Source organism: Rattus rattus, chromosome 14 (genome assembly GCF_011064425.1).
Source record: "Rattus rattus isolate New Zealand chromosome 14, Rrattus_CSIRO_v1, whole genome shotgun sequence".
NCBI lineage: Eukaryota > Metazoa > Chordata > Mammalia > Rodentia > Muridae > Rattus > Rattus rattus.
The window spans coordinates 23,612,107-23,625,988 of record NC_046167.1 but is presented as its reverse complement, the minus strand read 5'-3'; the positions used below and the strand labels follow the sequence as shown (position 1 = coordinate 23,625,988).

The 13,882-nt window shown below is 41.8% G+C and overlaps 1 protein-coding gene across 3 annotated transcripts in view; it reads left to right on the top strand.

Moving 5' to 3' along the window:
- Chrm3 (cholinergic receptor muscarinic 3) overlaps window positions 1–13,882 on the top strand; it is a 447,786-nt gene that overhangs the window by 335,277 nt on the left and 98,627 nt on the right. For 2 of the 3 annotated variants that reach the window (XM_032885103.1, XM_032885105.1), the window contains exon 4: window positions 8,525–8,584. The exons of the other annotated variant lie outside the window; for it this stretch is intronic. The gene's annotated coding sequence lies outside the window, so the exon portion shown is untranslated. The remainder of the gene's footprint in view (window positions 1–8,524; window positions 8,585–13,882) is intronic. 3 annotated transcript variants of the gene reach the window in all.

The window sequence follows — 13,882 nt, the reverse complement described above, 5'->3', positions numbered from 1 at the left end:
TATAGTTCTCTTGACATCCATTTAATTTCAGGAAGACTGGATATTATTTTAGTCAAGAAAAATATGATTTTTTTTTTTACTTTTAAGCCTAGTCATAAGAGCATTCCCCCTTGCACCTGTGTATAATTCCTTTTATTACTGTCTGCTCTGGAGCAAAGCTAGGGTGAGATAAATGCAAATCCTAATGATCACTGGCACAAACACTATTCGCCAATTACCGCTCTAATTATATTCATTTGTTATTTGGGGCAGAAGTCAGAGTCAACTTTCAGGAATGTGTTCTCTCCTTCCACTGTGGGTCCTGGAATCACAGCCAGGTCTTTAGGCTTGCACAGCAAGAATCTTCCCACTGAGCCATCTCACTGACCCCCCCTCCTAGTACCATTCTGATACATGGCATATGTTTCCTCATTTAACCTTCAAAGCAATATGTTAAGATGAATCCTGTTCATACTCCTATCTTATAGGTAAGGAAGCTAATTTACATAGGGACCACGCAGAAGCATTTGGATGCTCTGACTTATACATCTTCCTTGAAGATGAGTTAGTCTCAGCCCAGTCTGGTCATGGCATCTCAAATAGGGAGGATAGTACCTGATGACCGTCTTTTAGATGGAGCTGTGGTCAGGCGACCTTCACAGAAAGTCTCTGTCATAGGCTGTCCCAGGCAAGCAGAATCACCCTGTAGGTGGTGCTGTTAGAGTATCCCACGTGGTGCTAGAGGAGTAGCCCTAGTATGGCAGCATTAGGAAACAGAGAAGGACAAGAAGAAACGAATGACCAGAAGACTGGAAAAAATACTGGGGGAAGAATGCCAGGCAATGAAAAATCTTGTCACTAAACAAGGGAGGCTGGAAGTAGAGGGAGCCATTGGAGGGTGTTACACAGATGAATTCAGTACTGGGGTTTATATTTCTTGAAGGCCACTCTAGCTTTCAGGTAGAAGTGGTTGGCAGGGGATACATGGGAGTCTGGATGACTAATGAGTGGGAGTTTGTAATAGAGCATGGCAGGGTGATCAGGTCCACCCTCGGGTGTGACCATCACACTTGTAACAGTTTGAATCTAAAATGTCCCCCACAGGCTCATGTGTCAAATGCTTGGCCCTTAGCTAATGCTACTATTTTGGAAAATTTTGGAACCTTTGAGGTGGAAACCCTAACTAGCAGATGCAGGTTGGTGGAAGGCAACTGTGACATCCACCTCTGGTTCCTGTCAGACCTCTTTGCTGCCTAGCCAACCAAGACATGGGAAGCCACGTCCAGAAGCTCTCACCACCCCAGACAAAGCTGTTTTCCCCATATTCTTCCTATCAGTGTGGACTAGAGTACATGAAATCAGGGGCCAACATACATCTGTCCTCTCTTAAGTCATTTTTGTCAGGCATTTTATCATAGCCACAAACAAACAAAACGTAACTATTATAAAGCAAAGGTAAATTGTGGCAACTCAGAGAATTCATGAAGACAAAGGCTAGAAAGGAAGGAAATATGATGAGTCGATTTTGGATTTCTGGGTTTTATGACATGCCAGTCATAAAATCATGGCACCCACCCAGCTGAAGAACCCCATCTGGAATTCTGGGGACAATCTCATTTTCAGAGAGAATTTTTCCTCAAAGTGGCCGGGAGTGGTGTGAATTCAGGCAGTTTGGATAAAGCTATCCCCATATGGCACAAGGGCTCTATGAACTACAGATGGAGGCTTGGCAATCAGTACTAATCAGAAGCTATGTAGAAGACTGAGAGAAGCTGGCAAAGGCTAGAGAAACCAGAAAAGAATCAACTCTCAGAAGCCAAGAAGAAAGAGTGTCCAGATTCTTGAGAAAGTCAAAATAAGGAGTGAATAGATACCACTCAGCATGGCCAATCTCAAGGTCCTCAGGTAGTTCGAGGAGGTAGGGCACGAACAGGTAAGGCCTGTCCTGTAGGCCCATGCTGAGAGGAAACAGGAATGACTGACCCAGGGGAATCTTAATGAACTTGATAATCAGCCCTGTGCACTCCATTCTCCAGCTCTGGCTTTCATGAGTGGTCTGTGCTGAACTCATGTCTTCACACATCAGTCACGTTTTCTGTGTGTGCCCGTGCAAAGTTAATCCTATGTTTCTCAATGCATATCGGGGGACAGAATAAGGCAACATATGGATATAGAAAAATGCACTCATGATATAAAGAGTCATTTCCCTATATTCCTTAAATCAAATAGCATTGTTTTTCTGACCCTTTATCTCATCTGCAACAAACAGGAAAACTAGAAAGCAAATGGACTGTGGCAATGAAACTTTTTTACATTCTGTGGGATTGTTTCTGAATGTGTGTGTATACGTGCATATATGCATGTATGTATACATATGATCATGTTTCTGTATGTCTGCATGTGTAAGAATGTTCCTGCACATGCCTGAGGCCAGAGGAATCCCTCACCTGCTTCCTTAGATGCCATCCATCTCTTTTGTTTTTGAGACAGCATCTCTCACTCAGCAGCTATGCTAAGCTGTCTGTCCTGAGAACCCCAGGAGTCACTTGAATTTCACTTTCCACTTCCCTGGGACACTGCCACATCCAGCTCTTTCTTTTCTAACTTATGTTCTGTGGGATAACACACAGGTCCTCATGGTTGCAGAGCAAGCTCTTTGTTGACTAAGTCATCTGTAGTCCTACAGTTTGTGTTTTAGTTTCATATACATTTAGTTCCATATACACTTGACCATCAATTTTCATTCAGATCCCCTCTAAGGCCAGTGCTTTCAAAGTATTATTGAGCAAATTCACATTTCAAATGATAACCCTGAATGAATACATGCCAGTTCAACAAAGAAAACTTTATTCTTTGTACAGTGCTTTCTGTGGTACTCTAATTCATTGAGAGAGTTTCTAATGTTCATCAGTTCTTGATGAACTTGATACTTACCAATAAAGGCAATGTTTAATAAACTCAAGAAAAATCAGTAGATTGAGATAATATCAGTTTACTTTTCCCTTATATAAGAGTCTAACATGAGTCTTCCTGGTCAGGTGACTCTTCTCAGAACAATGTGTCAAGCAGCAGTTCATCCTTGGGCAAATTTCCTAGTTCATCTAAAGCATATCCTAACTACAGTCTTAGAAGAAGAGAAAGATGCAAGACAGATTGGCTATGAGGGAGCACTGTGGACCATCTCAGAGCTATACCTATGTCCCACCAGGCAGATGGCATTTAATGATAACAGAGGTTCAAAAATGTTTTCTCAGAAAGAAAAATTAAACTGAACATTAGCATGCCTTAGACCATGTATCAATAGTATAAAACAAGCCATAGACCATTACTAATAGTCCAGGAACACCAGCTTCCCAGTCACATGGGTTAAATGCATAATTAATTCCACTTTTCAGACTCCTCACTACTGATCTGAAGGTTATTTATGTCTGTATCTTGGAACTAATGATTTACTAAGTGACAGAGCCTTTGCCTGGTGTGGGTGAAGCCCTGGATTTACTCAAATCAAATTTGGAAACCTCAGCACAAACAATCACAAGGCCATTCACAGCCCTGAGAGTAGAGCTAATTGTCCTCACCTCCTGCACAGAATGAGTCTCCAAGTCTATTCACCCACTAGAGCACAAACTCAATACAGCAAAGATGAGGCTTTATTGACATCAGAGTTGATGTCGGCATAACATCCCATCGACTCTGTCATCGCATGGCGAACAAGCTCAAGTTTATGAGAACGATTCCAAAGAAAATGTTCAGTGAATTACACAGCAGGTAAAAGGTAGGAATTTTGGTTTAGATTGCCTTTTTATTAATAAAATATAACAAAATATATCGGAAACTGTCTGCAGGAATCTCCCCCTAAGGAAAAGAACAGCGCGTCCACAGCTTGTCAAGATCAATAGCAATTTCTCTAAAGAGGACGGTAGGGTGAATGCAGTAATATCATTAGCAGATCTGCTGAGCAGGGAAAGCAGAAGCAGGCATGGATCCAGGTGTCTCTGCATCTTTGGTTGCTGTAGAAATGCTACAGTGAGCAATTCAGGTTTGTTCATCAATTTCCTTTTCTGACCCATGGGGCACAATGAGCCATTTTCCCTGTTGCCCTGATACCAGCTTCACCTTGGGAGATCATAAACTGGGACAGTGTACAACCAGTTGCTTCCAGAGTGGAAAGTCAGAGAGGGAGGAAGGAAGGAGGGAAAGATGGAAGAAAGAACAAAGGGAAGGTGAAAGGAAAGGGAGAAGAAAGGAAAGCATGAATGGTTGCAAAGGGAAAAGAAAGGAGAGAGAAAGGTGAATAGGAAAGAAACAAGGGAGAAAGGCAAGGGGAAAGTAGACAGGCAAGATGGCTCAGTGTTATAATCACTTGCAACCAAACCTGCAGACCGAGTCCCTGAGCTTGACCCCCAGAATATGCATGGCTGAAAGAAAGAACCAGCTCCTTCCAAGCTCTCCTTTGACCTCCACATCATCGTCTGATGATACATAGTGTACATGCATACACTAAATTCAACTAATTAATCAGTTAATTAATTAATCAAGGGCAAGAGGGAGGGAAAGCAAAAGGATAAGATGCTATCGGGATGGGAGAGGTGGGCAGGATTTGTCAGATAAACACTAAGATGAAATGAAAACAGGAAATAGTTTCTGAGTTGTGTAAAGAGACAAAATGGGAAATCCATAGCATCTACACCTGCCAGCAGCTACAGGAAAATGTTCAACAATCTACATGTATATCTGTAAATGCAGGCATGCAGTCTTATACATCTTACTCCAAACAGTAAGATTTTTTTTAGTTTAAAAAGACAAAGCAGAGTTTGTTGAAAGCAGAAGCTCTTGGGGAGGTCAGAATTCAAAAGAGACCCTGTATCTCTCCCTGTTGTCCCCTGAGGAGCTTCCACAGACACTGCTGCCCACAGCTCTGGTCATCCAGCCTTTGTTCTCAAAGTCCTATGGAAAATCAAGGCTAACGGGAAAAACATCCAAGTCCCATGTCCTTTCACCTTCCTTGGATTTCACTATCAGAATGAGAGCAAACTTTCTTTTGTTTCTGTGTTATTGAGTGTCTTTTGTGTGTCCATCACTGTACTGTGGCAGTCATGGTAGACAAGGTGAACCCTAGGTTAGTTTTCTTTCCATTGCTTATCCTGTAGCTAGATAAGTTATAAAGAAAAGAGTTTTTCTCAACTCAAGGTTTTAGAAACTAAAAGTCTACACTTTATGGCCCTGAAGAGATGCCCTTCCTCCAGGGAACATTATCACATCATGATAGATAGCACAAAAGAGAAAAGGAGGGAGAGAAAGAGACAGAGGAAGGGAGAGAGGAATGGAGAGAGCAGAAGAAGCAGCAGAAGCAGCAACAGCAGCAGAAGAAGAAGAGGGGGAGGAGGAGGAGAACAAGAAGAACAAGAGCAAAAAGAGCAAGAAGAGCAAGAAGAACAAGAAGAACAAGAACAAGAAGAAAAAAGAACAAGAAAAGAAGGAGGAGGAGGAGGAAAGAAAGAAAGAAAAAGAGCAAGAAGAACAAGAACAAGAAGAACAAGAACAAGAAGAACAAAGAGCAAGAAGAACAAGAAAAGGACAAAGAACAAGAAGAAGAGCAAGAAGAGGAACAAGAACAAGAACAAGAAGAACAGGAACAACAAGAAGAAGAAAAACAAAAACAAGAACAAGAACAAGAATAAGAACAAGAACAGGAACAAGAACAAGGAGAAGAACAAGAAGAAGAACAAGAACAAAGAGCAAGAAGAACAAGAAAAGGACAAAGAACAAGAAGAAGAGCAAGAAGAAGAACAAGAAGAATAGGACCAACAAGAAGAAGAAAAACAAAAACAAGAACAAGAATAAGAACAAGAACAGGAACAAGAAGAACAAGAACAAGAGGAAGAAAAAGAGCAACAACAACACAAACAACAAAAGCAGAAGAGCAGTAGTAGATGGATTCCAGTCAGGCCTGCTTTATATAATAATCCACTCTCTCAGGGGCTGTTGTATCCTTCAAGACCAACATGGACCTCCTCTGAGGGCAATACCACCAATGACTGAATGACCTAGCATTATACCCTGCCCAATAAGGGTTCCATAGTCTTCCATGTCATCAGAGTGACTCCAAGCTTCCATCATGTGAGCCATTAGAGAAACACACTCCAAGGAGATACAAACTACAGTAAGACTACTCAATTTGTCTCCAGAGATATATATTTGGAAAGCTTTCTTAAGTACCTACATCATACGTGGGAATGGGTTACTAGTCATTCATTATCTTATGCGTGTGAACTACTAAGGCTAAAATATTTACAGCATTCTTAGTTATAACAAAATTAAATATAATTGTTATGATTATAACTACTATAAAATTATATTAATTGGTAATAATTTAAATTGTTACAAGTTATAATAATAGGTAGCTTGCCTCCTTATATGAAAAAAGTTAGTGCATTCTTTGTCACAGTCGCTTTTTTTTAGACAGGGTCTTACTATATATAATGAGATTGACCTAGAACTCACTGGGGAGACCACACTGGCCTCAAGCTCATAGAAATCCACCTGCCTCTGCCTCTGCCTCTGCCTCCTGCCTCTGCCTCTGCCTCTGCCTCTGCCTCTGCCTCTGCCTCTGCCTCTGCCTCTGCCTCTGCCTCTGCCTCTGCCTCTGCCTCTGCCTCTGCCTCTGCCTCTGCCTCTGCCTCTGCCTCCCATGTACAGAGATTAAAGGCAGACTCTACCACACCTGGCCCTGAAATAGGGTGTTTTTCATTGAAAGTTATAAAAATATTAGTTTCTCTAATGTAAGCTTATTGGAAGACCTTTAGACTGATTTGTTTGAAGGCATTTTAAAAGTTGATTGGCATGAAGTTTAGTAAAGAATAATTGACATTGTCATTGACATTCTGTCTTTGTAATTATTTTTTAAAGTAAACGTGAAGTGACATTTTATTGATGATCCTTAAAAATATTTTTCCAAGATTTGCCAAGAAAACTTGAGTGTATAAGTCAACTCTGTGTCACTGTGACAAAATACTTCATATGAACAAATGAAAGAGGACTATGGTTTCATGAGTTTCAATCCCTGGACACATGACCCTGTTGCTTGGGACATTTGGCATATCACAGTTGACGCTGTTTTCTAAAAAGCCGCCAAGATGCTAAGTTCAGATGGGACAAGACTGGGTCCCAATATTTCCTTCAAAAGCAAACTCTAGGTGACCTAACTTCTTCCACTAGACTCCTATAACCTCATGGTGGCAATTAAGCCTTTGATACATAGGCTCTCAGAGAACAATCCAGAGCCACACTATTGTGGTATGCCTTTTATTACTGTTACTTTAAGCTGGGTTTGCCAATTACATTGAGACTGACTGATGCAGCTGCTCTCTGTTCCTCTCCCCATCCCCCCATGCTGTGATTCATCTCAGTGACTCTGGGGTGCTTTTTGATTAATCTCTGTGTGTAGAGAATGTGAGTTGGGTTTTTTTTTTCCAGCCCAGGTGAATTGTGCAAATGTATTCTGGAGGTGGGCAGTAACAAGTCTTCATTTCAGAATAAAAATGGATGTACAAAAAAAAATTTTCTCCTAATGTCTCCATTTGATTACTTTGATTAGCCCCTCCTGTAAAGAGCTTTAATCACCTATGATAACTCTGCACTTCTTAGTAGGCTTACCACCAACTCAAAAATTAGAAAATGTCAATGAAATTTTCATTGAAAGTTGGCCACCCCCATTTGCATACACAAGAAATTCTTTTTCCAGATTCGTGAGTATAGAATTTAGCTATTATTTTTTACTTTTTTGTCACTTGCCTTACTCTCAGCACATTGAGTCTTATCGATTCACCTTATTCTGAGCTGGATATAAATAAACTGTGGCCTTCCCAAGGATAAAATGAAGGTGGGTTTATTATGATATTTTTACAATAATTGTGTTTGGTGACTATGACATTTCAGGCACAGGAACCACATTTCTTGATATCGTTTGGCTATGCATGCTTCCAAATTCATCAAAGAAACTCCAAGTGTTGATAATCCCATTGCTGTCGCATGTCATTCTAGGCCCTTCCCTACTGTCTATGCTTTGAGCATGTTTGTATTAAGTGACTGAAGCTCTTCCTTTCGAAGGAGCACTACAATCGCACTTTACACCATGTTGGGTGAAGTATATGTTTCCCTATCTCCTCTGGGTGCCCTCGAATCCATGAAGATAAGATGAAAGCTAAGACAGAATAATTATGAAGCAAAGTGAAGAGTAGTCACAGAGGCAAAAGGAGGATACGAGAAACAGATGTGTACATATTCATCACAGAGGAAAGAAAGATCACACTTATTAAAGGGTAGAACGCCCAACAAAGTGACCGTGATCCGCTAAAGATTCTGACAGCAGGCACAGCAAGCATTCACAGATAGTGACTACAAACTGCAATGCAGTGTGAGTCCCATGTATATCTCCATGCCATTAACCACATCCTTATGCCCACATGTATGTGCTTCAGTAGATGCCAACAGTCAAAACCCTTGGTCCACTCTCCTCTTAGAGACAACTTCTCTGTTGTTGTAGGAAGGCCTGAACCCAGTATCTACCAGATCACCCCTTGGAACACTTTGCCCAACGCTATGTGTAAGTAAAATGAGGTCAACCAATTGACTATATGAACTTCTCACTCCCTCTCTCTCTCTTTCTCCTTCTCTGTCTTCCTCTCCACAATCTACTGGACTGAAAATGTCACCGAGAATAAAGCCAATCATCTCCATTGCTACAGAATACTGATTTAAAGCCAATGGCTGGGATTATTCAAAGGAATGCTTTGACTGTAGTATAGAAACCATTTCCTGTAGTAAGAAGCTGTTTCCCAGAACACAACAAGCAGGAAAGTGGCAGGGATTTATGGAGTCTTCCTCTTTGTCCCTGTGGGACAGTGGGAAGGTGTATTTTCATGTCTCAAAGAGGCAACAGGCTGTCCACTCAGTTCTTTGCCTGTCTGCTTAACACACACCCCAGACTTGAGAAATCTAATTCCAAATTTCATACCCTCAAAACCTACCCTTCTCTCTAACTTTTTTTTTCCTGTCTGTCTGTTGACACATTTGGGTTTTTTCCCCATTTGATGTTTTAAATGGTGAAAAAAAAATGCCTGGCAAGCAGCTTGAAGATGAAGGGTCTATTCTGGCTAATGGTTTGAGTCTGTCATGGTTAGGAAGAGACGCCAGAGTTCATGATGCCGGGATCGTGTGGTATTGTCTCTCCAGCATTCAGGGCAACTGAAGTGATTCTGGTGAAACACGTGCCACAGCAGTCTACTCAGACATTCCTGACGAAAATGTTATAACAGCTGCCCCCTTCACTTCTTGCATGAAGTTTACAGTCATTGCAGGGACCTGATGCCCTCTGTGACTTCTTCCTGCTTGTCAAAGATTGCATAGAATCATTCCCTCCCTTCCTGCTTTATCCATGCTGACTTATTCACTGTGTACCTACTGTGCAACTTTCCCCTGGGAGACAGAACACCCCCAGGTAGGGCACTGATGACAGACTAAAGAAAGGAACCTACCCAAGTCTAGCTTGATGAATCAATGAGTTTACTGTGGTTGCTTCACCAAAAATCCCACCCCAGTGCGCACAACAACTTTCAAAATTGTATCTGTGGAGGTCCTTGAAGAACTTGAAAGGCATCCTGAACATGTAAAGAGTCTCTTTTCTGCAATCATGCATTGCTTATAAAACCTGAGAAAGGGGTCTTGTGAATCTTGGAAGTTTCTGAGCTTGATAAGTTTGATGAGCTTCCTGAGTCTTACAAATTTCCTTCCTCCCTCCATGGACGGAACGTTTCATTTCAGACGAAACAGCTACACAATAGTCCCATACACAATAGTTCCGTGGTGGTGGGCTCTTTCTGTGGTTGCCTTCATAGGTACTCTTGAGTATTCTCGGTCTGTGCTCAGTACCAGCCAGTTGGTGGTGCCTAAATTGAAAGCCTTCTTCTACACAGTCATCCTTTTCCCTCCTATTCCTATATTGCTAGCACATAGAAGCATGCCTGACACACATAAAGGAATGAGTAGTACAAAGTGGGACTGTCCCTCTGCCCTCTGTCAAACTGTTCCATGCTGCACAGCCTTGGGGCAAATAATGGCTCTCTAAAATACCAAAGGGGAAGGAATACTTCGCCAACCTCCCTTTACTCATTACATGAGGAAGGAATTGCTCTAAGCTTAGAAGTTTTTGAACATAATACTAGCACTCTACACAAAATTATATGGATAAAAGGAAAGTCTGTCAACCACATGGAAATAGCAGATGGTCAGGGGAAGTATGTGTGTGTATATATGTTCCTGGGGATGGACCCCAGGGCCTTACACATACTAAGGAGGTCCTCTGACCCTGAGCTAAATCCTCAGCCCCTGAAAGTTTTGTTAATTTATGTGTATGTACATATATGTGAGATTACCCAAGGAGGCCAAAAGAAGGTGTTAGTTTCCCCTGGAGCTAGAGTTACGGGTGGCTTTATGGGACCAGAACCCCAGTCTTCTGGAATAGCAAAAAGCACTCTTTATCATTGAACTATCTCTTGAGTCCTGGTTTTCGTGTTGAGAAACATTCAGAGGCATTCCATTGAAGGTTGTTGGAAGCCAGAAACAGTGGAGCTAGTATAAAGAAAGACCAAACCTTAGAGAGCAGACATATTTCAAATAGATGATGAGGGGTCAGGCCATTGAAGGAGGCACAGAAGAGAAGACCTGGTGTGTTAAAAGGATGAATGATGAAGTGTCAAAGGAAGAAGAGTGCTGAAAGACAGGCTATCACAAAGACTGGAGCAAAGCATAGCAGACCTTCTAGGAGGCCATTGGTCTTGGAACTTAAGAGGTCAATGGTAGTTCCAAAGTACTGTGAGTACAGACATCAAGTTCTGATGCAGTGAGATTGACTGTGAAAGGAGCAGCTGGGACAGGCAGTGTGACCTGGACACAGGCCTGGGACAAGATTGAGACACATTGGTGTCACCAAGAAGTGAGATATCTACAAAGACTTAGAATAAGTAACCCATGGATGGTCCTCCTTACATGAAACATCTGTATCATCCCCTCCAAGGCTTAGAGAACATCAACAACTGTAATAAAAGAGGCAAAGGAAGGGGGAATTCTGTGAAGTGCTATCTTCCAGGCATGGCAACTGTACTCTTGAGTCCACATTAGCTATGACCCATATTCTGACACGGAGGGCAGGATTCAAGAGGCCCTGCCCATCCTTGCAGGTTTATAGGCACTTACTGGTTGCTGGGGAAGGGACTCATCTGAGGTTCTATAAGCAGTTTATGGCTTCCAGGAGAGGGAGAAATGTTTCTTCGGTGGTGTAGGCTCCTTTGAGTAAGCCCTCGCTCATGTTCCTGTAATCAACTTGAATGAAACACAGTGAGTCACCAAAAGAGGAGATGGGAGGAGAGAGGGAGGGGGAGAAGGAAGAAGAGGAAGAGAAAGAAGTAGAGACCTCACTTTAATGAGCAGAATGGAACATTCATTCCCCAGAGGCCTGGCACTTCCTCACGACACCACTTGGACACCTTTTGGGGAAGTTCATTCTGTTCGTATATTCTCCATCCCCGGGTGTTCTTGCCACTGCTGTCACTCTGGATGACATCGCTCCGATGACAACAGGAAAAGAAATTGCACTTTAACCGACTTCTGCTTTTCCTGCCTTGTCAGTTTTTCCATGACGGTGCAGACTCTTCTGTCCTTGTGTGAAGATGTCATGCTGCATAGTATCAAACGTTGACAGCTTCATGCAAACCTGACCTCTGGAGAAAAGGAGGCTCTGTGGAACACTGTAAAGCTTCCCTTCCCTTACAGCTCTCAGGAAACTTATAAATTAGGAGCCACAGAGCCGTGAAGGCATGTGGGAAGCCTCAGAGGCAAACAGGTGTCTATAGCTCACAGACTTAACCCATCTGATAAGCCCTGGGGTGAAGAAAGGTGCTTTTCATTAGTGTTGCTTAGGTGTGTTTTTTATTTCTTCTTCACATGAGGTAGATATTTTTGTTTTGTTTTACAGTAGTTTTTCCCATGTATTAATAGTGTTTATAGGGATGAAGAATTGGTAGAGGTCTGAAGAATTTGTCAACTGAGAGCAATGTGAGAAAGAAGAATAGTCTGGGGAGATGTCTCAGTTAATGAAATGTTCATCTTGTATGCGTGAAGATTCAAGTTCAAACTCCAGAACTTATCAAAAAGCCAAGTACGGTGATGTGCATTTTTATAATCTCAGCACTGGGGAAGCAGAAACAGGAGGGTCTCTGGGGCTTGCTAACCTATCATACTTGAGCTAGAGGCCAATGAGAGAGAGGGAGAAAGAGAGAGAGAGACAGAGACAGAGACACAGAGAGACAGAGAGAGACAGAGACAGAGAGACAGAGAGAGACATAAAGAGACAGAGAGAGACAGAGACAGAGAAACAGAGAGACAGAGACAGAGAGAGGACTTGCCTCAAGAAGAAAAAGCTAGCACTACCTGATGAATGACAACCAAACTTGTCCTCTAACTTCTATACACATGCACACATAGATATGTATGCTGCCTCACGCATATGCATAACTATACATGCATGTACATATATACATATGTATATGCACACAAATACATAAGTAAATAAAATAGAAGTGTGGCCCTTGTTCTCAGTCTTCTCCTCTGGTACAGTCAGAATGAGAAATTTTGAGTGTATGACAAAGTGGTGGTGGGTTTCCATAGAGCCAGGTCTCTCTTGCTTTCTTGTTCCCAACTAGAAAACCATCAGAAGAAAGAGAAGATGTCCTCTTCATATGCGTGGATCCTACAGTAGGAGGACCTCACAGTGCTAGGATCCCACTGATTTCCCATCACACTTACTCAGAGAAAGTGGGCACTATAAGATCTGGGTAGAGATCTGGTTCATTGATTCTCTACCTTATTGTAATCATTTGAGACAAGTGTGACTCTGTGTTTGTATGGTGTGGTCAGGAATAATATATTCTTTACAAACTCCAAGGCACACTAACACACTGATTTATGGACCACACTTTGAGTAGCAAGTTCTGATGGAGTGTACCTTTTGTACAGTTCTCCTGTCCCTGTGAGGTGAACGTAGCCACCTAGGATTGCTTAATGATCCTAAGTTATCTTCCTGTATTGTCAAATACGGATAGAGGCCAACTATTTAGCAAATATGTCAACATATAGCACAGTATAAAATCCAATTAAAATATAAGAAAATGTACAGGATTACTGTTTTTTTGTTGTGGTCTCCATTTTTTTCTTGCTTCCAGTTGGCCTCCGAGGGATTCATTTATACCCTCTGTTCTCAGGGGTACTTTAAAGGAAATGTTTCATAAGGTCTAAGCTGGTAAACCAGTAAAGAGGAGAAACCCAGGGAGATTTAAAATGCTAGTCAGCCTAAAAATAAAATTGGAAACAACAGCAAATATCCATTGAGTACTTGTTTGGAGCCAGGCATTTCACAAAACAGAATATACCAAATAGTCCTGTAAGCCTTCAGAAGAACCCCACACACTACTATTGGTCCCACTTAGAGTCTGAAGGAACTGAGGACTTCATCAGTTGGTGTTTCTCAAAGAACATGTGTCCAATAACAACAGAGTTCCAGCCTCTACCATGGTATTTTCAGATCTCTTAAGTGGTTTCAGCCAGTTGGAAACATGAAACTCCATCCTTCTCTGGAACTCAGTTACAGTAGGAAGGCAATATAAGTGCATTGAGCAACTTGGAAACACCTGGCATTTCTAAAGACAGCCTTATAAGTTACAGAAATACATCCAGTATGAATCTAGTATCTATTCCTTATTTCCTTTGTTGTGACAATAAGCTAATCAATTGCTTCTGAACAGTAACAGGATCATAGTTCTAAGTTCTTTCTCATGTTTGAGTATTTTCC